Source organism: Myotis daubentonii, chromosome 3 (genome assembly GCF_963259705.1).
Source record: "Myotis daubentonii chromosome 3, mMyoDau2.1, whole genome shotgun sequence".
NCBI classification, from domain to species: Eukaryota; Metazoa; Chordata; class Mammalia; order Chiroptera; family Vespertilionidae; genus Myotis; species Myotis daubentonii.
The window spans coordinates 153,043,898-153,070,231 of NC_081842.1; the positions used below are offsets into that span (position 1 = coordinate 153,043,898).

General features: G+C 40.5%; 1 long non-coding RNA gene across 1 annotated transcript in view; it reads left to right on the forward strand.

Moving 5' to 3' along the window:
• The window catches only part of LOC132230867 (uncharacterized), a 34,913-nt gene extending 22,481 nt beyond the window's left edge, over positions 1 to 12,432 (forward strand). The window contains exon 6 of the long non-coding RNA XR_009451948.1: positions 11,684 to 12,432. This is a non-coding gene — a long non-coding RNA (uncharacterized LOC132230867). The remainder of the gene's footprint in view (positions 1 to 11,683) is intronic.
• The last annotated feature ends 13,902 nt before the right edge of the window (positions 12,433 to 26,334 follow it).

Consider the following 26,334-nt stretch of genomic DNA (forward strand, 5'->3'; position numbering starts at 1 on the left):
ATATTTCAAAATGTGTTTTAGGATGATAGGAAGGTAAACCACTATAAGAAATCAGTTTGACTGCCACAGATGGTAATGGGCAATTTTAGATTCAGAATGGCTAGAAAACTATAAGATTTTATAGACAACTCTCAGTTTTATCAATCATTTCCCAAAGCATGAGCTTGGTTGGGACAACATAATAAAAGAATTGTGCCAAAAAATATGAAAATAAAAATTAGTATGCATCAAGTTCAAAATTGTTTACAAAATTGAGAGTTTGTGTAAGTGAGACTATGGGGTTAGAATTGCTGTATTCAGGTCAAGTGTATGTAGAGATAAGAAACATTCAGTAGAGCACTAGCCACAAGACCAGTTTTGAGAAAAGCTGGCTTTGAGACAAACAATGTTGATCTTTAGGAAGAAATCATTTGTTGAAGAGGTGAGCAGAACCAAATATAGTGTTGTGAAAAGTATAGAGGGGAAACAAGTCAAAAGTTTGCTTTGAAAAAGTTTAGTTTACACTCAAATTTTGAGTAATATCTCTATTCTAAAATATATGGGCACAAAGACCACTAGGGGGTGCACCAAGAAAGCATAAAAAATGCGGAGACAAAGAAACAGGACAAAACTGTTAATGGAGGATATTGAGTTCAGAGCCACACTTTTAAGGTCTCTTAAGACCTGTCTAGAAGCCGCTGATAAATGTAGTGAGATCCTCAAGAAATCTAATGAGACCCTCGATGTTATGATAAAGAACCAACTAGAAATTAAGCATACACGGACTGAAATAACGAATACTATACAGACTCCCAACAGCAGACCAGAGGAGCACAAGAATCAAGGCAAAGATTTGAAATGCGAAGAAGCAAAAAACACCCAACCAGAAAAGCAAAATGGAAAAAGAATCCGAAAATACGAAGATAGTGTAAGGAGCCTCTGGGACAGCTTCAAGCGTACCAACATCAGAATTATAGGGGTGCCAGAAGATGAGAGAGAGCAAGATATTGAAAACCTATTTGAAGAAATAATGACAGAAAACTTCCCCCACCTGGTGAAAGAAATAGACTTACAGGTCCAGGAAGCGCAGAGAACCCCAAACAAAAGGAATCCAAAGAGGGCCATACCTGCCGGGAGCCGGTCCATCCTTGCTGTTTCAAGGGACCTGGCATATATGGCATACGGTTCTTAATACGTTTGCTCACCTTCTTGGCGCTGTGTTTTAACCAAGGTCACCTCTCCGAGAAAGGTTGTTTCCCCAGGTAGGGATTTTCCCCTGAAGTTAGGGAGGGAATAAAACCTTTTAACTAAGTGCCAGGCGGGTAGTTAATCAATTTAACTACAAACAATCATGCTTAAGCTACATAATCTTTACTCCCTGGAATGGAGATAAGAAACGCCCTAACCTTTGTAATAGAGATTGACAGGATTAAAATGAACTGGTATAAATACAGATGTAACAAGACAGCAAGACACAGGGCTTGGAAGACAGGACCAAGAGAGACAGAGCCTAGGCACAGGACCTACACAGAATGTTCTCTAGGGACAGAAGAACTTCACTGGCGAGAGCATGCCGGAGGATCCTGGACAGGGACTGGCCTCGGAGCCTGGAGGCGGAGCCTGGCGAGAGAGCATGGCAGGGGATCCTGGACTGAACCTGACTGCGGAGATTGGCAGGAGAGCCTGACTAGAACCTGGTGACTGAACCTGACTGGAGATCCAGACCAGAACCTCTCTGGAGATCGAGAACAGAACTTGGCTGGAGATCCTGGCTAGGCTGCTGATCAACTGAACCCTGTCTCCGTGTCCTTCCTTCTTCGCCGACTCCGTCCACACCTTTGGGGACCCCTGGACCCGCTGGGGTTGGACCCCGGCACATACCAAGACACATCATAATTAAAATGCCAAGAGCAAAAGACAAAGAGAAAATCTTAAAAGCAGCAAGAGAAAGAAACCCAGTTACCTACAAGGGAATACCCATACGACTGTCAGCTGATTTCTCAACAGAAACTTTGCAGGCCAGAAGGGAATGGCAAGAAATATTCAAAGTGATGAATACCAAGAACCTACAACCAAGATTACTTTATCCAGCAAAGCTATCATTCAGAATTGAAGGTCAGATAAAGAGCTTCACAGATAAGGAAAAGCTAAAGGAGTTCATCACCACCAAACCAGTATTATATGAAATGCTGAAAGGTATCCTTTAAGAAGAGGAAGAGGAAGAAAAAGGTAAAGATACAAATTATGAACAACAAACATGCATGTGTCAACAAGTGAATCTAAGAATCAAGTGAACAAATAATCTGGTGATCATAATAGAATCAGGGACATGGAAAGGGAATGGACTGACTATTCTTGGGGGGGAAAGGGGTGTGGGAGATGTGGAAAGAGACTGGACAAAAATCGTGCACTTATGGATGAGGACAGTGGATGGGGAGTGAGGGCGGAGGGTGGGGCGGGAACTGGGAGGAGGGGAGTTATGGGGGGAAAAAAGAGGAACAAATGTAATAATCTGAACAATAAAGATTTAATTAAAAAAAATATATGGACTATCCCTGCATTTGTTAAACTACTGTACTCTCTCAGTTGTCAAGTATTAAAAAGTTAATATGTGCTAAGCTTATTTACATACAGGATGTTATCCTGATCCTGTATGATATTGCAGAGGGCAAAAATATCATATTTAATTAATCTTTATCTTTGCCTAAGAAAGCTTATAAACAAACAAAACACAGTAGGCACTCCATAGATGTTTTTTGAATGAAAGAGTCCTTAAGTTCTGTAGTGCTTTACAATTTTCTTTTTAAAATTTATCTTTATTGTTAAAAATATTACAGATGTCCTCCTTTTTCCCCCATTAACTCCCTCCCCCCAGGTCTTCACTGCACTATTGTCTGTGTCCATAGGTTATGGATATCCTATATAATAAAAGCCTAATATGCTAAGTGTCTGGTCTTCCAGTCATCCGTTCAACCAATCAAAGTGTAGTATGCTAATGATATGCTAAGGCTGCTCAACAGCTCGTTATGATGTGCACTGACCACCAGGGGACAGACGTTCCAACCTGTAGGTTAGCTTGCTGCTGGGTTCCGGCCAATCGGGACTGAGTGAGACAGGCCCGACATGCCCTGGAGCCCTCCCGCGGTCCCTCTTCTGCTGGCCAACCTCCTGTGTCCCTCCCCAGCCCCAATCATGCACCAGTGGGGTCCCTCAGCCTGTCCTTGCCCTCTCGCAATCCAGGACCCTTTGGGGGATGTCAGAGAGCCGGTTTCAGCCCAGTCCCACAGGCCAGGCCGAGGGACCCCACTGATGCATGAATTCGTGCGCCGAGCCTCTAGTATGCATATAAGTTCTTTGGTTAATTTCTTCCCACTCTCACCTTTCACCCCCCATCTTCCCTCTGAGATTTGTCAGTTTGTTCCATGCTTCTATGTATGCTTTACAATTTTCAAAGAAATTTCATGCACATGATTTCATATCATTTCATCATAACGCTTCAAGGTCTTTATAATACATTCAGAAGAGAAAATAAATTCAGAAGGGGAAAATAATGTCCTAAGCCACAAAAATTTGAATTCAAATCTTCCTTCTGGTTTAGTTGAGTCATAATATGTCCTTTCGATGAATAAAGTATATTCTAAGTCATGTCCCACCCAGAGACATAGAGACAGGTAGAGAATATCTATTTTTTGTCTGTTCACCTCCTTTATGGGACTAAAAGCTGCCATTCACACTATTCCACCCCTCTGGTCACTGGGGTAGGAAAGTAACCTACTTCCAGCCAATAAGAGTACTCTGACCGCAGCATTTGGCTGAGGAGAGGGTATGATCCAAGCCATGTCAATCTGGGTCCTTCTATAGGATTTTTCAATTTAGAGGTAAAAAAAACGGTTTTTGCCCTTTGAAATCTCAGAGCCTGCAGGATGTAAAGGTGGGTGTGCTTGGGGCCATTGAGGTATACAGTGGCTGGAGAAAGTGAAACAAGCTGACTGTGAGATGGAGTTGGATAAAGGCTCTGGACTGGTCATGCCTGATGAGTCTGCTCCATCCTCAATATGTTGAACCATATTAAATTTCCATTTTTTGTAGGTAAAATTGTTCAACATCATCATTTTCATTTGGTTCAACCAAATATACTAGTTAAAGGACAACACATCAATCTTATCCAGAACCTCATGAGATTTTTCCAGCCTAACACCTTCATGTGATAAATGGGGAAATGAAGGCCTAGAGACTTCAAAGGACTTCCTCAAGGTCAGAACTAATGTCAAATAATGCAGGTTTTTGAATTGCAGTCCAGGATGCTTTCCTTTAAGCATAATGAGGTCACCATTTTCAATTAGTCATTTTCAAATTGGTAAACAAATTGCTTTTCACTGCTTATTTTGTTGTTAACTTTAGATATTTTTTTCCCTTGTTAAGCATAGGGAAATATACTGTTATGACTCAAAGCAGGCGAATTTATTTGTTACACACTTTTCTAGGAAAAATAATCTCTAGAATTTGACTAAAACCATGAACTTTAAAACCAAAAGAAATAAAAGGATTTAAGTTAAATACATAGTAATTTTTAAGGCAAAATTAACATGAAAAATTCTGACTACATTTTCCTTCTTTTTTAAATTTCTTTTTTTCCCAAATAAGTCCAACTTTAGTGTATGTACATAAGAAACACCAGGAGTTGCTTTTTAAACGTACAGATTCCTGAATCCCACACCACACCACTGAATCAAAGTCTCGGGGTGGTGGGGGAGTGTCTAGCTAGGCCCATTCATTGTAGCAAGCTTACTGGATGGTCTTACACATACTGAAGTTTAAGCAGTAGTGCCTAAAGTTTTGACATTCTCGGGGATTCTGTCCCTCAAAGAGGAGAGTGCTGAGAACACATTCCTATAAAATCACTATAAGGCCACAGTTACCAATGGGGCTGGGATTTATTATGCAAGTGTGTTGGGCCAACTCATCAGTGCCCATTAATTAGGCTATCACCTACTCATTTACTAATGTGTATCCTGCTCAAATATTTGACCTAATTCACATAATATTTCTAATGAACAACCAAGTATTCCTACCTTCAACCCCACATATCTTTAACCAAGCTCATTTCTATTGGTTTCTCCAAATCTGCTCTTTCTTCTGCATTATCTACTTCAGTTAATGGCACCACAAGCCATCTAATTGGTTAAACCAGAAAACTTGGAATTGTCCTCACTTCTGTGTTTTACTTCTCACCTAATTAGTCACCTAGTCTTGTCTCACCTACTTTTCAAACATTTCTCAGATTAGTTTTCTTTTCATAGTCCTCATTGCCATTGCCTCAGGGTCCTTCTTTAGATGATTGTTATCTCTTCTGGGGCTTTTTTCTTCTTCTTCTTCTTCTTCTTCTGGGCTTTTGAAATAGCCTCCTACAAGGCTTTCCTGTCTGTAGCTTCATTTTTTCTGTAGTCCACCTTTCACATTGCCATGGGAAGTACTTTTCTAAAATGTAAATCAGATTTTGCCACCCCTTCTAAGGTGGCTCCTCATTACCTCCCAGATAAAGCCTAACCCATTTGCGGGACATACAAAGCCCTTTGTGATCTGGTTTAACTTTTCAGGGGAATAATCTCTTGCTATTCCTGCCTTGGGTGTCAACCCCACTGGACAGTCACATCTTCTGTTAAACTTCTTTGACTCCACCCCTGTGTGGGCACAGCTAGTGAGTCCTCTTATCTTTTAGATAACTTTATACAGGATTCTATAATAGCACTTATCACTGTCCTGTGATTACTTTGTTTACATGTTTATTCAACTAGGGCTAGGCTATGAACTTGTAGATTGCAAGAAATTCCTAGTACAGTATTTATCTTTGTATCAGCAGCATAGGATATATAGAATTTCCTGACTCATAGTAGGTCAGTGACAGAACAAACATGTGATTGACTTGAGACCCAACTATGTGCAAAACACTTTGCTTTTTATCTTGTGTTAAATATTTTCTCAAAGAGTATTTTTACATTTGTATTTGGGGGTAAGTGTTAGCTTTATCTAATCCCATTTGTTGTTTTTGTCTTTCATAAAAGTCTAAAAAGTATAAGTCAAAGCGCATGATTCAAATCCAGTAGTTTTAGATTTAATACCACCTTATTTTCATCATTTTAAAATAGCCCTAACATAATATCTTATTAGTATCTATTAACTGTAAAATTTGGGGCTTTCATACAATATTTTGAAAGCTATTAAAGCCTAACTTACACCAAACTAGGGACTCTCTGTGAACATAAGCAAAATTGTGCCACTGTTATCTATGCAGAAAAGACATGTTGACTTACTGTATAATTTATCCATTATAGATCCATTCTCAGCAGGAAGCAAAAACCAGGAGAGTTTCTCTATCTCAAGTTAGCATTCATCTGATATTCTAAATATATCTCTTGAAAAAGAGAATCAAAGGAAAAAATATATTATTTCCCTGTATTCAGGGAACTTGAATACAGTTTCAACTGTATTCTATTCCAACCCATACTAAAGCCCCTGTACTACAGGTATTCTAGATATAATTTACTTCTGTAAGTATTAAGCAGATGCTTCCCCATGTATTTCTAATTTCTCACCCAGCCTTAGCTAGTACCATGGTCCTGCAATGTTAGTGTAGATCTTTTAGGTCAAGAAATTATGTAAGTGGGAAAAGAATGAAACAGCCAATTTAGGAAGAATCAGTTTTACATTAGTCAGAGTTATCGATATGTCCGCCCATTTGCAAGAGATTAAGTTCTCTTTGAGACAATAGGAAGCAGCTATTAACTTAAATGTAGTGCCCTAGCTGGTTTTGCTCAGTGGATAAAGCATCGGCCTGTGGACTGAAGGGTCCCAGGTTCGATTCTGGCCAAGGGCACATGCCTGGGTTGGTGGGCTTGATCCCTAGTAGGAGGCATGCAGGAGGCAGCTGATCAATGATTCTCTCTCATCATTGATGTTTCTATTCTCTATCCCTCTCTCTTCCTCTCTGAAATTAATGAAAATATATTTTAAAAAAATAACATAAATGTAGCGAGTGAGTTGTAAAAGAAATCTTAAGTTAGAAAAGAGAGCATATTACAAAAGAAAGAACATATAGGATTATGGGAAAGGAAAAATATATTGGTAAATACCAAGAATTGGGTAAGGTAATCATGGGGATCTAGGAGGAGAATAAAAATGTCAGTATTGACCAAGGGCAGCTCAAGAGGCCATATCTCAAATAATCCTGAATATGCCATCAAAAAATATATATTCTCTCTCTTTTTTTTCCAATGGAACATGGAGTAATTCTTTAGGCACTGCTATACTCATTAGCACTGCTGTTGTCTTTCCCCACCAGTTCTTAATGTTTTCTCTAAGAAGTTATGCTAACCTTAAACTCACATACCTTGGTCCCAAGCCTCTTTAAGTGAATTTGTCCCTTTCTACCGTGTTAGTTTGAAGAGTCTAGAGATTTGTTTCTCAGCTGCTGGGAGTCTCTCCTTTGCCTGTTCTGTGAGCTGGTTAAGAGATAAGTTTGCATTTGGTACAACAAGATCCTACCGTACTTCCAAGTTGCTTCTCCTTGTCTCTCTTTATGAAACACAGCAGGCCCTCCAGACTAGATGTGGATGGTTGCTGGGTAAAACAAACACCCTGTGTCCCTCTTCCACTAAGCACTGTAAGATAAACATTCTAACCTTTCCCAGCCACTCACTAGCTGGGCTATAAAGCCCTTTTGTTTGTATTCAGAAGTGTGGTGAGTTATTTACTTTGTGAGCTGGGGATAACTTAGCCACTAATATCTTCAAAAGTAGCCTGAAATCACTGAAGTTGTCAGTTTTTATAGAACTGAGCAGCACATAGAAAAACGTACAAAATTACACCGTTACAACAGAAAATTTGACAGCCATTTTAATGATTAATAAATCTGCTGTCTGAAAGCATTGCCCTTTATGGCATGCCGTCAAGTTGCCGGTTAAGCCTGTTTTGTTTTGTCATCAGTGTACATAGCTACTGTTGGTCACTGTCCTGCATATCAAAGGACCTTTCTTTATCTTTTCTGCAATTCCATCTTTTTTTTTTTTTTTTTACTTTATATACAACTTTTTAGTTCTCATGCTAACTTAGGTTCTAACATCTCCACCTTGTTCTTCAAGTGGTAACTGTCAGAATGAGTGTGTGTCGTGATAGAGCAGTGGTTCTCAACCTTCCTAATGCCTCGACCTTTTAATGCAGTTCCTCATGTTGTGGTGACCCCCAATTTCATTGTTACAAATTGAACATAATTAAAGCATAGTGATTAATCACAAAAACAATATGTAATTATATATGTGTTTTCCGATGGTCTTAGGCGACCCCTGTGAAAGGGTCGTTCGACCCCCAAAGGGGTCGCGACCCACAGGCTGAGAACTGCTGTGATAGAGGTTCCACCAGCACTGAGCACACAAGGAAGCTGGCCTGATGGTCCTTTCGGACCCGCTGCCAATTTACAGGTCCGTAAAGAGTGCAGTGCTTCCCTGCTCGTTCATGGTCAGCTAATTATCCACTTCAATCCTACATATTTTGCTGACATTTTGAAAATGTATATATTTATTGATTTCAGAGAGGAAGGGAAAGGGAGAGAGAGACAGAAACATCAATGATGAGAGAGAATCATTGATCGGCTGCCTCCTGCACACCCCACACCAGGGACCAAGCAGGCCATGAGCCCCGATTGGGAATTGAACCATGACCTCCTGGTTCATAGGTCCATGCTCAACCACTGAGCCACCAGCCAGGCACTGCTGACATGTTTTTATATAGCTAAAGTTCCCATCTGACTTTTTGATTGTTTGGTTTGTCATTGTTATTTTGTGTTGTACCTGCCCCTACTCACTACTGTTTTCTTTGTTTTTAACACTTCTCTAATTGTCCAGGGTCATTTTGAATTCTAATGTTGCCTTATGGTTAACGGCTGTTTATTTTGAGATGTTTGGGAACATCACTTCTATTCTTCCACCCAGATTATATATAACTAATGTAATAGCAAATACCGGGGGGGGGGGGGGGGGGGGAGGGGGAAGGGGGGGCGGATTTAAGGGGAAATTTCACTCACAATTGCAACAAACTACGTATTTATAAACAAACTACTATATTTAAAAATATACCTAAACAGTCGTAAGAAGTAACATGTAAGACCCATTTAAAGGAAAATACCAAACTGTTGAGCTATAAAATAATTTTCCCCCAGGTCTTATAGCTGGAGAATACTGAGTATTCATCCAGAAGGCATTATGTTTGAGTGAGTTTAGCAAATGAATGCTAGAGTCTGAGCCTGTGTTCCTGGTGAAGGAAGTGTTGTTGGGAAGCCACAGGACTTTGTGACCTTTTGTGTTCTAACTATACACAATCAAGGACGCTCAGAGGTTATCATGCCACCTACAACCCCAATTACAATAGAAGCACTAATTACAGTGAGCATTTGGTCAGGTTGCAGTGTTTCTTGTAGGCAATAGTTTCTAGTTTCACTCTGTGAGAAAATATAGGCATTTGTAGTTCAGAAATTAAAAATCATTGTGAACTCTCATTGATAGATTTTAAATGTGCTTATTTGATGCCAATAATCATTTGGCTTAAAAAATTATACCTTAAATATGTAACAAATTGGACATTTGAGCTTCACTGTACTTAGTCATTATTATTATTATTATTATTATTATTATTATTATTTTAAAAACTTCACATGGCCCTTTTTTTACATAATAAAACTGAAATCTCTGGTATCTTGAACTGAGAAATAAGTTTTGGAGATAGCTTAGCTTTTTGCATTAGTTCAAAAAACTTAAAATTTATAACCATTCTTGATGGAAATTTTCCTTAAGATTATTATATATATATTCCAGATTCTGTGAACAGAATAGTTAGTGTAAAATGTAACTTTCATTTGATGTCACAGGTTCAAAAAAACACAGGGGCATAAGGAGTTTTTTCTACACAAATTCTGGTTCTGCACTTAACAGCTGTGCACTTTGGGCAAGTCAATCAATCATTCTGAGCCTTGGATTACACCCAACTTGAGCTACTTACATTTTCAGGCTGTTGTGAATATGAGAGAGGGAGGGAGGGAGAGAGAGAGAGAGAGAGAATGAATCAGAGTATAGATTATATATCATTAAATGTAGAAATATTGCTTTAAGTTGCATTTGAGAAAGAGAATTAATTTTTTTTGAGTGATTGTGTGCCAGGCACTTCACCTGTTGTCTCCTTCAGTGTTTATAACAACCTTTCAATGTTTATTATGCCCATTTTATAGATTACATATTAAATCATAGAGTAGTAAAGTAACTTGCTCTTTGTAACAATGATGAGTGAAGGAGAGTAAAGTAGGTAAGTCAAAGTCCAGAAGGATAACTTGAATTTTCCCTGGTCACCTACGGGGTGGGGGGGGGGGGGGGAAGAGATATAAACAGTCTTTTTCATCCTGGCCGGTTTGGCTCAGTAGATAGGGTGTCGGCCTGTGGACTCAAGGGTCCTGGGTTCGATTCCGGTCAAGGGCACATGCCTGGGTTGAGGGCTCAGTCCCCAGTAGGGGGCGTGCAGGAGGCAACCGACCAATGGTTCCCTCTCATCATTGATGTTCCTATTTCTCTCTTTCATTCCCTTACTCTCTGAAATCAATAAAAATATATTTAAAAAATATATAAACAGTCTTTTTCACGGTCAGTTCATTGTTTTGTTTTTTAATCTTTTAGTTTTTAGGGTTACCCCCTCCCCCATCAATAGAGGAAGTGTATGGCTAGATATTTCTTGATATTACATAATTAATATTAATTTCAAAAGTGTGATAGTGACATTCTAGTTATTACATTTTTAAAGAGTCCTGTTATGAACTGAATGTTTGTGAATCCCAAAACTGATATATTAAAACCCTACCCTAAACCCCCCGTGTGATGATATTAAAAGATGGGGCCTCTAGGAGATAATTAGGGTCAGACGAGGGCATGAGGGTGAAGCCCTCATGATAGGATTAGTAGTACCCTTTTAAGAGTTAGGAGAGAGCTTGCTTTCTCTTTCTGTTCTCTACCATATGAGGATACAGCTAGAAATTAGCAGTTTGCAGCCTGGAAGAGGGCCCTCATTACGACCTGACTGTGCTGGCACCCTGAGCTTAGAACTGGGAGAAATAAATTTCTGTTGCTGATAAACTCCCCAGGTTATGGTATTTTCTTATTGGAGCACAAGCTGATTAAGACAGATTCTTTCTTTTACAGATACATTCTAGAATATTTACAAAGGAACAGTTATGAATTCTAGAACTTGTTTTTACAATTACTTGGAGGTGAAGGGGATTGTGTGTGGGTTGTAGGTACAGATGAAATAAGGTTAGCAGGAGTTAATACATTTGGAAACTGGCTGATGAGATCTGATTCTAAGTCCCCTTGACTCCAAAGCCCACACACTATTTTATCTGGTGGGATATCCAAGCACCATCAATTTCAAAGCCATTTTCCCTGGGTCTTCTCTAAATGAAGTAAAGTCGTGACTTTTGAAAACTAGCTGTTATGGTGCATTCTTCCTGTCTTCTGAATTTTGATTAACCTCCTGTGAAGGAGCCAGACCTTGGAAAAGAAAATATAAAGTGTATGTTTTCCCCTTGGGCAACACTCTGTAATAGCTCAGGCACTCTGAGTACTGACTGATGTGATCCAAATTCATGCAATGCTTTCTTTGTTTGCAGGTACAGAGACACCCTCAGCTGAAGCCACTAAGCTGTTGCTGAGGCTTAGTTGTTGAGACTGGAAGTGATTTGAAAAGTCTTCAAATGGCCATTTGTGAGAGTGTTCTACTTAGGTAGCAAGTTGCCATTGCCACCACAGAAATAACCTCTACTGAACTTCCTATTGGGTCTCAACTCTGAATTGGAAATTGTCCACTCACCCATACATGGGTTTATCATGAAGTGATCGAAGCTTAAGCTTCAGGGTCCACCATCTGTCAGGCTGCTTACAAGATCCCAGCAATACTGTTGTTATAAATTCAGAGAGCACTTTACACAGTCCCTGCCAAGAAAACTTGAATTGCCCTGAAATCGTACAGATAATTAATGCTAAAAACTTGACATTTTCCAAATTTGACAATAGTCTTATAAATGACTTTGGGAGTAGTGAGGTGTGAAACTGAAAGAAACTTTTCTAATCTGTCAGTAATGAAAAAATTTAATCAGCTAATCTAGAGAAAAGATGAATTATCTTTTAATTCCCTCTATAGGAAATATTACAAAATCATTATCAGTTAAAGATGTTAACAGAGGATATACAAACAAAACAAAACAAAAAAACAACAACCATAGATTATGTCATCAAATTAGTAAAGCTTATTTTTCTGGATTTGGGAATCTTTGTGGTATTTGTCAGCTTTTCAAAATTTGTAATTAGTTGTAATTGCTTTTCTCATTCTATATGAATATTCATTATTAAACCTAGCTCTGTTTTTCCTTTTTATTGAATTTATTCGGGTGACACTGGTTAACAAGACCCTAACTATTTTGTATTCGTAACTTTGTATTCCTATTCTTAAAAGGTACTCCCAAATTGTATTAGCAACAGGCGTTGTAAAACCTGGACCCACCTTTGTACCCACCCCACTCTCTCTCAGGACGGCTTGTATAACGAGCTGTTTTTGTCTTCCTGTAGGAAGTTGACAGAGCTCCCAAAAGGCCTTCTTGTTCTTCCTTTCTTGGAAGAAAGGGGGGGGCCCACCTTGAAAAGCTAGCTCAAGATGTTGCTTCCAGTGGAGCCAGGCAGGAGTACACCAATATTCTCTTGTGTCCGCTTTTCTAACAGGTGTGGCTGGGTATCTGTAATATCACAGCTTCTGCCTCTCATCTGAGATATATGGTCTGGGCTAGCCACAGGACTGGCTTCGGTAACTGGTTTCTTAGTCTACATGCCCACACATCCAGCGACTGCAGCTCTCCTGGTGGGGTGGGGGACATGTCCTACCATCTTAATGAGATTTGTGGTAGCTCTCTTCTAAGTTTTCCCCTTAGCAGAGGCCATCTGTTCAGCCTCCAGTCTCCCATTCCTAGAAACCATGGCCCCTATATCATGGTCCCTCGTACCTGGATCACAAATGGCTCTCAGAGAACTTGGGTCCCTGACATCTCTTGCCAGGACACAGGTGCATTCAGACACTGATTCTCATAAACTCTGAGCTACATTATAAGCATTGGTAGACTGTACCTAATGCTAAGTAAGTTTTGAGTATTGTAACTATTTTGAATTGAAAGCTAGGGAAAACAGTGGGAAAATTTTGTGTCCCTAAATTTTGAAATTAATTCAAAATTATGAAAATAAGTACTAAAAATCTGAAGTGTCCTTAAAAACCCAGAAAATATGTAATCAGAGAGCAGTGTAAGTTAAAGGGATTAAGAAGTAAATTGGTAGTTATAAAATAGTCATGGAGATGTAAAGTACAGCATAGGGAATATACTTAATAATCCTGTATAACAGTGGTTCTCAACCTTCTGGCCCTTTAAATACTATTCCTCATGTTGTGACCCAACCATAAAATTATTTTCGTTGCTACTTCGTAACTGTAATGTTGCTACTGTTATGAATCGTAATGTAAATGTCTGATATGCAGGATGGTCTTAGGCGACCCCTGTGAAAGGGTCATTCAACCGCCAAAGGGGTCGCAACCCCCAGGTTGAGAACTGCTGCTATATAAAATAAAAGGGTAATATGCAAATTGACCCTAACTGGAATGACTTGGAATACTGGTTGCTATGACGTGCACTGACCACCAGGGGGAAAATGCTCAACACAGGAGCTACCCCCCCTGTGGTCAGTGCACTTCCACGGAGGGGAGCACTGCTCAGCTAGAAGCCGGCTCATGGCTGGCCAGTGCAGTGGCGGTGGCGGGAGCCTCTGCACTAAGGATGTCTGACTATTGACTTAGGCCCACTCCCCATCGACCTAAGGGTCCCAGTGGGCCTAAGCCATTAGTTGGACATCCCGCAAGGGCTCCCAGGCTGCCAGAGGGATGTCTGACTGCCGGCAGGTGGACATCCTCTGAGGGGTCCCAGACTGTGAGAGGGTGCAGGCCGAGCTGAGGGACCCCCCAGAATGCATGAATTTTTCTGCACCAGGCCTCTAGTATTGTAATAACTACATATGGTGCCAGATGGGTATTAGACTTATTCGGGCAATTGCTTCATAAAGTATAGATTTAAATGTCTAAGTTGGCCCCAGTGAGGTTGCGACGGCCCTGGTGAGGTTGAGACGGCCCCTGTGAGGCTGAGACGGCCCCAGTGAGGCTGGGACGGCCCGGTGAAACTGAGACGGCCCCAGTGAGGCTGAGACAGCCCCGGTGAGGTTAAATCAGCCCCGGTGAAGTTGAGACGGCCCAGGTGAGGTCAAGACGACCCCGGTGAGGTCGAGACAGCACCGGTGAGGTTGACAGTGTACCCAGTGTCTACAGTGTACCCAGCGTCGACAGTGCATCCAGTGTCTACAGTGTACCCAGCGTCGACAGTGCATCCAGTGTCTACAGTGTATCCAGTGTTGACAGTGTATCCAGTGTCTACAGTGTACCCAGCGTCGACAATGTATCCAGTGTCAACAGTGTACCCAGTGTCTACAGTGTACCCAGCGTCGACAGTGCATCCAGTGTTGACAGTGTACCCAGCGTCTACAGTGTATCCAGCGTCGACAGTGTACCCAGCGTCGACAGTGTACCCAGCGTCGACAGTGTATCCAGCGTCTACAATGTACCCAGCGTCTTCAATGTATCAGTAAAATATCCAAAACACCACAGCAAACAGCCTGTATGTGAAGAGGGAGAGCAGTTGGCATAAGTAGACACAGAGATAACCCAGACATTTGAATTAACAAACAAGGACTTAAGGTTATTAACAGCCTTCTTCACAGTGGAGCTAGTGGTCTTGAGAGTGAGTTTGGAGCCAGGCTCTTTGGGTGGAAATCTCAGATCTGTCACATAAGAGCATGAACCCTGGGCAAGTTTTTTTTTTTTTTAAACTTTTCATTGATTTCCTCATATACGAAATGGTGGATAACAATGTGCCAACTCATGAGGTTGTCATGGGTTTAAGTTAACTAAAACTGCTTAGGACAATGCCTGGAAAATAAAGGGTGCTCGACAAATGTTTGCTATTGTCACTATCTTTCTCATTAGTTATTTCAAATCTGCTAAGGATTTAAAAACCAGATAATCAGACTTATTTGAACTCTGAAGAAGATAAAACTAAATGCCTAATCAACTAGGCCCTGAGTAAAATGTATGTTAGTGCAGCCAACTTGTTCAGGTAGAAAAAGCTTTAATGAGGCATCATTCTGTTATGAAGGGCTACTTATCTGACCTGCTTCTGCTGATAAACAGAATCTTGACTCTGATTATTGATTTAGACAGAGAATTTCAATGTTATGCAAAGTGTCCCTTAATCAAGTCTTTATAGTGACAGCAAAACGTGAAGTGAAAGTGGCTCCACCTGAGATAATAAGCATACAACTTAGGAGTAGCTATATTAAGCATAATAATGCTCAGAACAAACTTTGCTATGCTGTGTGCTTCTGATGTTGATTTCTAACATGCTATGTTCAGGGACCAGTGGCACCCTTTGTCACTAGTGGATAAAGGCAATGTCTCTGTCCCCATTCAGTTTAATCCTCTTCTTCCATCACCCCAATTTTCACAAGCTTCAGCAGTGGCTTCATTCATTTCGAAATCCTCCCTTTTTGTTCTGTTTTTCAGACAGATCCATGTCGTGCTGAAATTCCCGGTGCACAGTTGGCCTTGGCCTTATTCTTCGACAAGGTTTCTGTCTCTGGGGTGACAGTGAGTGGAGGTTATGATGCTCAGCACATAACAGTCTCTCAATAAATATTTATTAAACAAATGGATAATTGCTCTAGCGTTCAGTGGGAAGAGAATAATGCATATGGCCTAGGAAAACTCCCTGCCGTTACTCAGATAGCATTGACCCTTACAATGTTGTGATTTTTATGCCACACCATTCAAAACCATTCTGGCTTCTCCAGCCAGAGCTCTTACTGTTTAATTAAAATATGTAACCATCTATGCATGAGGCTATATATGCAGAAACTGTGTGACGCTTATTCTGTTGGGTCAGAGGTATTTTTTGCTTGGTTTGACTGGATGGGTCACATTGTTCGGTAACAGATTGCAGATTGTGGTTGTTAAGCATATTAAATCTGCTTACATTGAATTTTCTATTTATTTTGCTTGAAATTTTGAACTCATATATTTATTTATGGTCAACCTTTTCTCACAAGTGCAATAGCATCAAGTGCACTAAGAGCAATGTTTTTATTAAAATTTCTAGAGGTTATAATAAATATGTGATTAAAACAAAAACAATACAGTAGTTAAGAAATATGTGATGTAAACTCAGGACTATTTTCAAAACAAACTTCAAGGTTTGCCATGAGTGAATAAATTTAAAATTTAGTTGCTCCATCTAGTGGTGAACTGTTATATGACGTTAGTGAAAACATTTTCGTTTTTAATGTTGACTTTATTCAGATTTTGTTGTGGTAAGTGGAAGAGGGTATTTAATAGGCAATCTTATTGTGCCACTTATTGTAACAGGAATTACTCCACATAAAAATAATTGTCTTTACTTAATGAATCTAAATAGACAAGCACATTTGCTAAACAACTCAAATTTCAAACAAGTATTTCTTCCTCAATCTGTCTAGGAACTAGCATCAACATTGGTAGTTGTGTCTATTCCTATATTTTAAATCCATATATCATCCAGAAAATAATAAAAAAAATTTAGGCCACCCAACTTAATAAGCCCTGAAAAGTGCTCTGAGTTGTGTGAAAGATATCAATATTTTAAAAAGCCATTTAGAAATCAAGATTACACGTATTCCTGAATGTAATAAGTTGTGGTTAACAGGGCTGTAGGTCAGCTACTTGGGTTCGAATTCTGACACCAGCACTTATTAGCTGTGTGGTCTTTGTGTCTCAGTTCCTTCATCTATAAAATGAAAGTAATACTGCTCCTCTCCTAGTGTTGTCAGGTGAAATTCGATATTAGATGGAAAGCATTTGGAATTATGTCTGATACAAAATAAGTAAATTTTCCTAGTATCATTACTGATGTTCTGCATATTCATGGATTCCTTTCCTTTCCTTTCCTTTCCTTTCCTTTCCTTTCCTTTCCTTTCCTTTCCTTTCCTTTCCTTTCCTTTCCTTTCTTTTATAAATCTTTATTGTTGAAAGTATTATGTATGTCCCCCTCCCCCATCTTGCCCTCTCCCACCCCACCCCGCTTCATGGATTTCTTGATGTTGTTTGGGTGGTTAGTTAAATTGTGGTAAGTAGTCAGGTGTCCATTGGGGAAGCCATTGGGAATTGCTTGCTCCCCTGACTCAGTGGTGTTCCCACTCTGTGAGGGATGCTTCACTGCAATATCTTGTCACCCAAGTACATTCTCCAAAATTATTTACACGGTCAGTCATTTCCCTTTCCAAATTCAGCTTTTTCTCTCAGAATTTGAGCACTCAACTGGGAAGCAGAGGTGGTATGCTTGCTCCTGGGTATGACCAAAGACTGTTACTTTTCTCCTCAGAGAAAGTGGAGGGACAGATTTCATGAAGCTATTTACATACATATTCCAGGAAAAGAGCACACTGGATTGACCATTTAGACTACATTTTCTTTCATTCTTAGAAGGGTGTCTGCCATGAAGATTCCTTCCTTCCAGGATCTAATTTCCGATTTCCTTAAGAGCATGGATTGTGGAGCCAGAAGTGCCTAGTTTTAAATCTTAGTTTCGCCATTTAATAGTAGAGTAACTTCAACAAATTATTGACCTCTGTAGGCCCTTATTTATTTATTTGTAAAAAGAAAACCATAGAACCTATCTCAAAAATTGTTCTGCAGCCGGTTTGGCTCAGTGGCTAGAGCATCAGCCTAAGGACTGAAATGTCCTGGGTTCAATTCTAGGGCATGTACCTCAGTTGCAGGCTTGATTCCCGGCCCTATTTGGGGCACATGCAGGAGGCAACCAATTGATGTGTCTCTCTCATCATTGGTATTTCTATCTCTCTCTCTCCCTCCCTCTCCCTTTCTCTCTGAAATCAATAAATATATATTTTTTAGCCCTGACCAGTATGGCTCAGTGGCTAGAGCATCGGCCTGCGCCCTGAAGGGTCCCAGGTTGGATTCCAGTCAAGGGCATGTACCTTGGTTGCGGGCACATCCCCAGTGGGGGGTGTGCAGGAGGCAGCTGATCAATGTTTCTCTCTCATCGATGTTTCTAACTCTCTATCCCTCTCCCTTCCTCTCTGTAAAAAATCAATAAAAATATATTAAAAATAATTTTAAAAAATATAGTTTTTTTTTAAAAAAGTTGTACTGCAAATTAAACTACTGTGTATACAGCACTTAGATTAGTGCCTGGCATGTAGTAAGCGAGATATCAGAGTTAACTGTGACAGTTATTATTTGTGAATATTCATTATTCAGTGGATAATAAAATGTATCTTTTAGAAATTTCAAAATCAACACAATCCAAGGCTTATTCTTTCACTTTCATCTTTTGTGACATTTTTTTTATATACTCTCTTCTTGACTCCAGTCTTGAATTTTCTTTGCCTCTTCCCAATCTTTTATTTCCAATATTTCTTCTTAGATAATATTGTCTACTTCAGAAACTCTCTCTTTCTGTTAATACATTTTTCTCTAACCCTTTTAACTTCTTGCCAGAAAATTACACAAGGACAAAAACTATATATTTTTTTAATATATTTATGATACCTTGCACAGAGCTAGATCCACAGTAGGTTCCCAATAAACATTAATGAATAAAATGTACAGAAAAACATAGTTGCAGTTGCACCTGAAATTTGTGATTGCCCAAGAAAAGAATGCTCACTATTATAATTGTCATTTACTTAGTGTCTATTAAATGCTAGACAATGTACTAAGAGTTTTATTTAGCATGATCTCATTAAATGACATCAACAATTTGGGAGGTGAATCCTATTAGTTTTATTTTACAATTTAGGAAGCTGAGTTTCAGAAAATATACTTGTTCAAGGTGTCACTGTTAATGGCCAAAGCCCCTTCTCCTGAAAGAACCCCTATTGGTTATTGGACAACTGCACTTATTCCTCTCAGTATGTCGGTTCAGGATGGGCCACATTTCTTTTGTCTACTCTCTCCTACAGGTAAGTGTCTTTGCTGAACTTCCACAGAGAACTATACATTGGAGAGGTTGTAAATTCAAATACGCCAAGCTGCCTTAGGGAGAACAGTATTTATTGTGTGAGGGCATGCACTGTGTCCAAAAGATCAGATCTGACCTAACTCAAGCCCAATATTGTCAGCAGGAAAGCTAACCCAGTATTGACAGACACTCTAATTTTTAAATCTTGAATTTTGTGTATAACCTTTAAATTCAAAACCTGAATTTTAAACGTTGGCCCAAAGTTTAAAAGAATACCGTGCAGGCCAAACAAAACAGGCCTATGGACCTCACCTAGCCTTGGGCACTGTTTTGTAATCTCTGACTTATACAGTAAAAACAGCCAAGTTCCTGGTTTTTCTGCTCTGTGACTAAGCTCCAAGCCCAATGACATGCACAGGTATAAGCTGCAAATGTCTGTCACTGGCGTGGGCCTACGTGACCAATACCAGGAACCATTGCTCATTTATCAGCAAACTGATCACTATGTAGAATTTTAAAATATTTTCCTCTTTTACCGTTTTTTTTTTTTTCCTTTTTCTTCTTCTTTTCTTTTGGATGCTGGCTGTGACGGGGAGTCTGATCATATCTCTCTGCAACAAACTTAACCATGTTCTTGACTTGGAATACTTCCCTGCATCTATGGGCTTCCCGAGTAAATATTTTTAAATTTTAATTCTCTGTGAAGAAAAACAACTGCTCATAGTAATTCATTTGATGGGGTGAGAGACTAAATAGAAATAACCGAATCTCTTAGAAGAGCTCCATTGAGGGAGAAAAGGAGAGAAGGGATGGATCAGCACCCTGGTTTTAGTCACCTCAGATTAGTTGGGTTCTAAATCTTCATCTCTGTTCCCGAGCTTTCTTTGAATCCCCACAAGTATAGGGATCTTGTCTGTCTTGTCACACCAGTATCCCCAAGTCTAGCACGTTGCCTTAACACAAAGTAGGGAGTCAATAAAAACAGGATGGGGCAAAAGTAGGATTACAGTTATGAGTACACGAAACACAGTTTATTCTTGTATTCTTATTTATGAATTACTGTATTATTTCCATATGAACAACTGTAAACCTACTTTTGCCCCACCCTGTATTTGTTAATTGACTCCTGGATGTTTCACTTGTATGTCATTCTGTCACCCCAAATATGTCCAAATCTAATATTTCTCAAAATCATCTCCTTTCTGAGCATCCCAATTTCTATAAATGGACTTATTATTTTCTCATTTACACATGCTTGGAAGCATCGAGACATCTTTGAAATCCATCCTCCCCCGCTCTCTGCCTCATTTCCCCCATGCTGTCAGTCACCAAGACCTATGAATCATCTGTCATATGTCTGTCCTTTCCTCCATGTCTCTCTTGTTCAAGCCCTTGTTACCTCATGCAACCCAGGACTATTGCCAGAGTTACTTAACTTCTCTCAGATCTTGTGTTTTCCCCTCTCTAATCTATTCTGTTTATCACAAGAAACCACATTTTCCAGGACTTTAGCCTCTTACTAGGAAGGCTTTGTGCTTTCCTATTATTTGTTACTAAGTCCAAACTCAGCTTCTCATTGTAGACCAGTCACAATTTATTCATACCTGCCAGCCCAGTAGGTAGGTATTAATTTCCATTGTGCGATTACCTAAACCCTCTGCTTTAGTCAGAATGGCTACATTGGCAGGGCCTGAAAAGGCTGAGCACAGACTTCCTTTTTCTTTTCTACTTATGGTGTTTTCTTAGCTTCTTCCCTTTAAATAAATCTTACCCCAAATTTCTGTTCTATACTAGTTTTTTGGTGAGACAAATATTTGTCTTATTTTCCTTCTCTTCTGCCCCCAATATGAACTTCCCTGACACTCTACCGCACTCACTTTATCATAAGTATGGAATGCATTTCATATACTGTTTTGTAGAGAGGCGGTAGTCTATTGTAGTCCAGCATATAAACTCTGGAGCCAGGCAACCGGCTTCAAATCCTGGTCCTACCACTCCTTATCCTGGTGATTTCAGTCAAGTTGCTAAACCTCTCTGTGCCCTTCTACTTCGCATTCAAGATAAAAATAATGCTAACATGCTAAGATTGCAGAGAAGATTAAGTGAATCATTGCATGTAAAACAATGTTTGGCACAAGGTGAGCAGTAAATAAAAATAATAATAATAAATGCTATTTGTTTTTATGTGAATGATATTTTTTCATTACTGATTTATAAGCTTTTTTAAAAAATTAAATCTTTATTGTTCAGATTATTACAGTTGTTCCTCTTTTTCCCCCCCGTAGCTCCCCTCCACCCGGTTCCCCCCCCACCCTCCGCCCTCACCCCCGACCCCCCCCCCCCCGCACTGTCCTCATCCATAGGTGCACGATTTTTGTCCAGTCTCTTCCTGCATCCCCCACACTCCTTTCCCTCCCAAGAATAGTCAGTCCACTCCCTTTCTATGCCCCTGATTCTATTATATTCACCAGTTTATTCTGTTCATCAAATTATTTATTCACTTGATTTTTAGATTCACTTGTTGATAGATGTGTATTTGTTGTTCATAATTTGTATCTTTACCTTTTTCTTCTTCTTCCTCTTCTTAAAGGATACCTTTCAGCATTTCATATAATACTGGTTTGGTGGTGATGAACTCCTTTAGCCTTTTCTTATCTGTGAAGCTCTTTATCTGACCTTCAATTCTGAATGATAGCTTTGCTGGATAAAGTAATCTTGGTTGTAGGTTCTTGGCATTCATCACTTTGAATATTTCTTGCCACTCCCTTCTGGCCTGCAAAGTTTCTGTTGAGAAATCAGCTGACAGTCATATGGGTACTCCCTTGTAGGTAACTGACTTTCTTTCTCTTGCTGCTTTTAGGATTCTTTCTTTGTCTTTTGCTCTTGGCATTTTAATTATGATGTGCCTTGGTGTGGTCCTCTTTGGATTCCTTTTGTTTGGGGTTCTCTGCGCTTCCTGGATTTGTAAGTCTATTTCTTTCACCAGGTAGGGGAAGTTTTCTGTCATTATTTCTTCAAATAGGTTTTCAATATCTTGCTCTCTCTCATCTTCTGGCACCCCCATAATTCGGATGTTGGTATGCTTGAAGCTTTCCCAGAGGCTCCTTACACTATCTTCGTATTTTTGGATCCTTTTTTCATTTTGCTTTTCCGGTTGGGTGATTTTTGCTTCTTTGTATTTCAAATCTTTGACTTGATTCGTGTGATCCTCTAGTCTGCTGTTGGAACTCTGCATAATATCCTTTATTTCAGTCAGTGTATGCTTAATTTCTAGTTGGTCCTTTTTCATAACCTCGAGGGTCTCACTAGATTTCTTGAGGGTCTCACTAGATTTATCGGCGGTCTCACCAGATTTTTTGAGGGTCTTACTAAATTTATCAGTGGTTTCTAGAAAGTTCTTGAAAAACCTTAAAAGTGTGGTTTTGAACTCTATATCCAGTAGTTTGCTTTCCTCCATTTCTGTCATTTATGTCCTGTTTCTTTGTCTCCGCATTTTTTTTTTATGCTTCCCTGTGTTGATAGAGTGGCTTTCTGTGCTAGGTGTCCTATAGGGCCCAGTGACTCAGCCTCCCCAATTACCTGAGGTGGACACTCTTGGTGCATCCCTTTGTGGGCTTTGTGCACAGTCTTATTGTAGTTAAGCCTTGATTGTTGTAGGTATCACTGGGAGGAATTGACCTCCAGGCCAATTGGCTGTGAGAATCAGCTGTGTCTGCAGTGGGAGAACTTCTGTGCTGGAGACACCCTTCTGGGGCAAGACTTGCTTCACTGGGGCTTTGGTGCTCACTGAGTCTGCCCCCTGAGTGTGTCCCTTATGGATCTGAGGAGTTGTAATCTGGCTCTTGGATCTAAGGAGGTGCTAATTTAGCCTCTGCCTGAGGCTACCCAGCAGGAGCTACGAAGAGATCTGCAGATTCCCCTTCCTCATTTGGGGTTTGGAGGTGCCCAGATGAGGACCAGCTGTGAAGCAATGCAAGCTGCTGTGGGGCCTTGGGCCTTCCCTTGGAGGTTCTGGGTCTGTCTGGCCCAGCTGCAATTTGTTAGGTAATTTTCAGATTGCAAAGAGCCAGGGCATTCATATGCAAAAGCCTCTGCCGCAGCCTGGGTGGGGCGGGGTCTCAGGGGATCAACAGGGTGGAGCAAGCAGCTATGGCAGGTCCCCAGTCCTACACTAAGGGGCTCTGCATCTCAGTGTCCTGGTAATCGCTGCAAGCACCTCTGAGAGAAAGCCGCCCTCGAGTTCCGAGTTCTGCCTGTTGCCAGACAGTCCAGTTTCTCCCCATATGAGTCCTGGGTCCCCAGAGACTTCCCAGAACTGGAGTTCAGAGCAGTTGGGGGCTTGAGACTCCCTGCTGATTCAAAAAGAGCCGCGTCCTCAGTCGCCAGCCCTTGCGGCGTGCGCCTCCGTACCTCTGCACTTCCGCACCTCCTCTGAGTCTTAGTGCTTTTCTCTTTCCTTCTAGTTGTAGAATTTCCACTCAGCCAGCCTTCCTGTGGTTCTGGATGATGTCTGTTTTGTCTTTTAGTTGTATTTTTGAATTTGTTGTGCGAGGCAGCAATTTCCAGTGTTTACCTATGCTGCCATCTTGGTTTATCTGTAATTCCCAGGGAAGATAGAAGTTCAAAGTTCTCCAGCATCACATTCAGGTACAGCTGTCTCTGACCATAATCAAGGAGGCTCCATTCCTCCCTGGAGAAGTACAGGGCAATGTCCTCAAAGGTTACACCAACCTCAGCCCGTCTCCTCAGCAGGGGCGCCGCCATTGCACTCTGTGGGCTGAGCGGGGTGGAAGCAACATGAATAGAAGCCACTGCAGGAATGGTGGTCCCTGTCCTGGCCCTGGCGTGGGTTCGTGTGGCGACTCCCAGCTTCAATCGCACCTGGGAGCTGTGAGCACCACTGGAGGCTCCCATCATTGGCTGTGTGGCAGGGAACACCACTCTCCGGCCTTCTCCAAGAGAGTGTGGACTTGGAAAACCTCGCCTGAGACAAAAATCTGAGAAGAGGAAATCCCGCCACAAGGATTACGGATCGCGCCCTACAGAAGCGGTCTCTAAGCTTTTCTAAGGCAGAGATTTCCATACACTCCTTTGCCTTGAACAGAGAGTGTGATGCTGCATAAAAGTCTATAGAGGTCAGGAGACCAGGTGCATCAGATTAGGGAGGTGTCTCAACTTCTTGGACCCCCATTTGCTTATGTGTGAAATGGAAATAGCTTTTTCTCACATCTATTTAGGGTATTGTTACAGTGTCTCATGTAAAATAACTCATTTATAACCTCCCACCTATGAGATATATGAGATAATTTACCTGAAGCAGGTTGGAAACTGAGGCATGCAGAGGTAAATTGTATTACTAAGGTGTTCAATAAGTGCTTTTTGAAGAATGAGATTAAATGTTTCTTTTTCTTTCTGCCCCCTTTCTCCCAATGTAAACTTTATAAGAACAACTTCTTTTGATATTTTTGGTCGATAGTTTTCTTAGACTAATAGTCTGCTGTGGAGCACTCTCCCCCCTCCCCACCAAAACATTAAAAGGGCAGGTGGTGAATGTGAATAGAGGCACCTGGCACTGTAATGGTACTTAGAGAAATAGTAGGAATTGCACAAATCTCTTAAAATAATGTTCTAATTCTTGTCTCTTTTCTGAGGTAAAAAGAGAGGTCAAATTTAGAAAAAGGGGAGTAGAGTAATCAAAGTATAGAAAACCAAATAGTCATTATCAGAGAAAAGAGAATTAGAAACTGAAACGGATACAAGGACAATAAAGGTATTAGATTAAAAATGAACAAAAGGTGGAGCCCTGCAAAGTGAATATGATTTTTTAAAGGCAAGAAACTGTGACTCATTTAGTCTTTGAGAAGCAGAATATTATTGAAAACATAGTAAAAATAATGAGTACAGAAGGGTATATGGTATGGCCCACTGTGGGAATTTCTAGGCTGGCTTCTGCGCTAATTATTAAGTGTCCCAGATCTCATTCCACATTCAAACTAAGCATCCATAAACTTCACTCTCTGGCAGGGTGAGACATAGGAAGATATTCAAATACCAAAGTAACTATGGAAATAGGAGGAACAAAGAAGAATTCTTGAAAGTCTCTGGATAAAGATAAAAGAAAACAGAATAAAGAAGATCTCACAGCAGGAGTTGTGACAGATCTCCATATCGGAAGTCAGGAAGATGAAGTGGAATGAAGCCAAATCTCCACATCCAGGGAGATGGTCCATAGATTTCAACTACCCAGTTACCTTTCAGATAACTCGCTAAGGAGAACAGGACTGGAAACATATGAAACATAAATTAAATTCTCAAAGTAAATGATGCAAACAGAGTAGCAAGAATTTTGAAAATGGTCTTACATTTTAAAGATTTTATAGACTGCCTGAATGTCTTAAATAACCTGGGGAAGAATGATCTTAGATTAACCAAATTCCAAGTATAAACATTATTCCAAAATGTTAGGAAAGCAAGCTTAATTTACTTTTAAATTTAATATATATATGTATATGTATTTGTGTATGTATATGTATATGTATATGCATATGCATATGTATATGTATATGTATATGTATATGTATATGTATATGTATATGTATATAATAAAAGCCTAAGCGACCGTTAGGGTGGAAAGACCAGAACGACAAGTCACTATGATGTTCACTGACCACCAAGGGGCAGACGCTTAACACAGGAGCTTCCCCCTGGTGGTCAGTGTGCTCCTACAAGGGAAATGCTGCTCAGCCAGAAGCTGGGCTCATGGCTGGCGAGTGCAACAGCAGTAGTGGAAGCCTCTCCCACCTCTGTGGAAGCACTAAGGAGCAGCGAGCCGAGCAGTAAGGAGCAAGCAGGCAGGCAGTAAGGAGTGAGGGGTCCTGGACTGGGAGAGGGATGTCCGCCTGCCAGCTTAGGCCCGATTCCCAAGGGGATCGGGCAGCTTGGGGGACCAGGCCTAAGCCGGCAGGTGGACATCCCCCAAGGGGTCCCAGACTGCAAGAGGGCATAGGCCAGGCTGAGGGACCCCCGCCAGTGCACAAATTTCATGCACCAGGCCTCTAGTATGTATGTATTTGTGTATACACACACACACACACACACACACACACATATATGCATGTATATATACATATATGTATATACATATATATATGTATAAATTTTAAAGGAAGGTT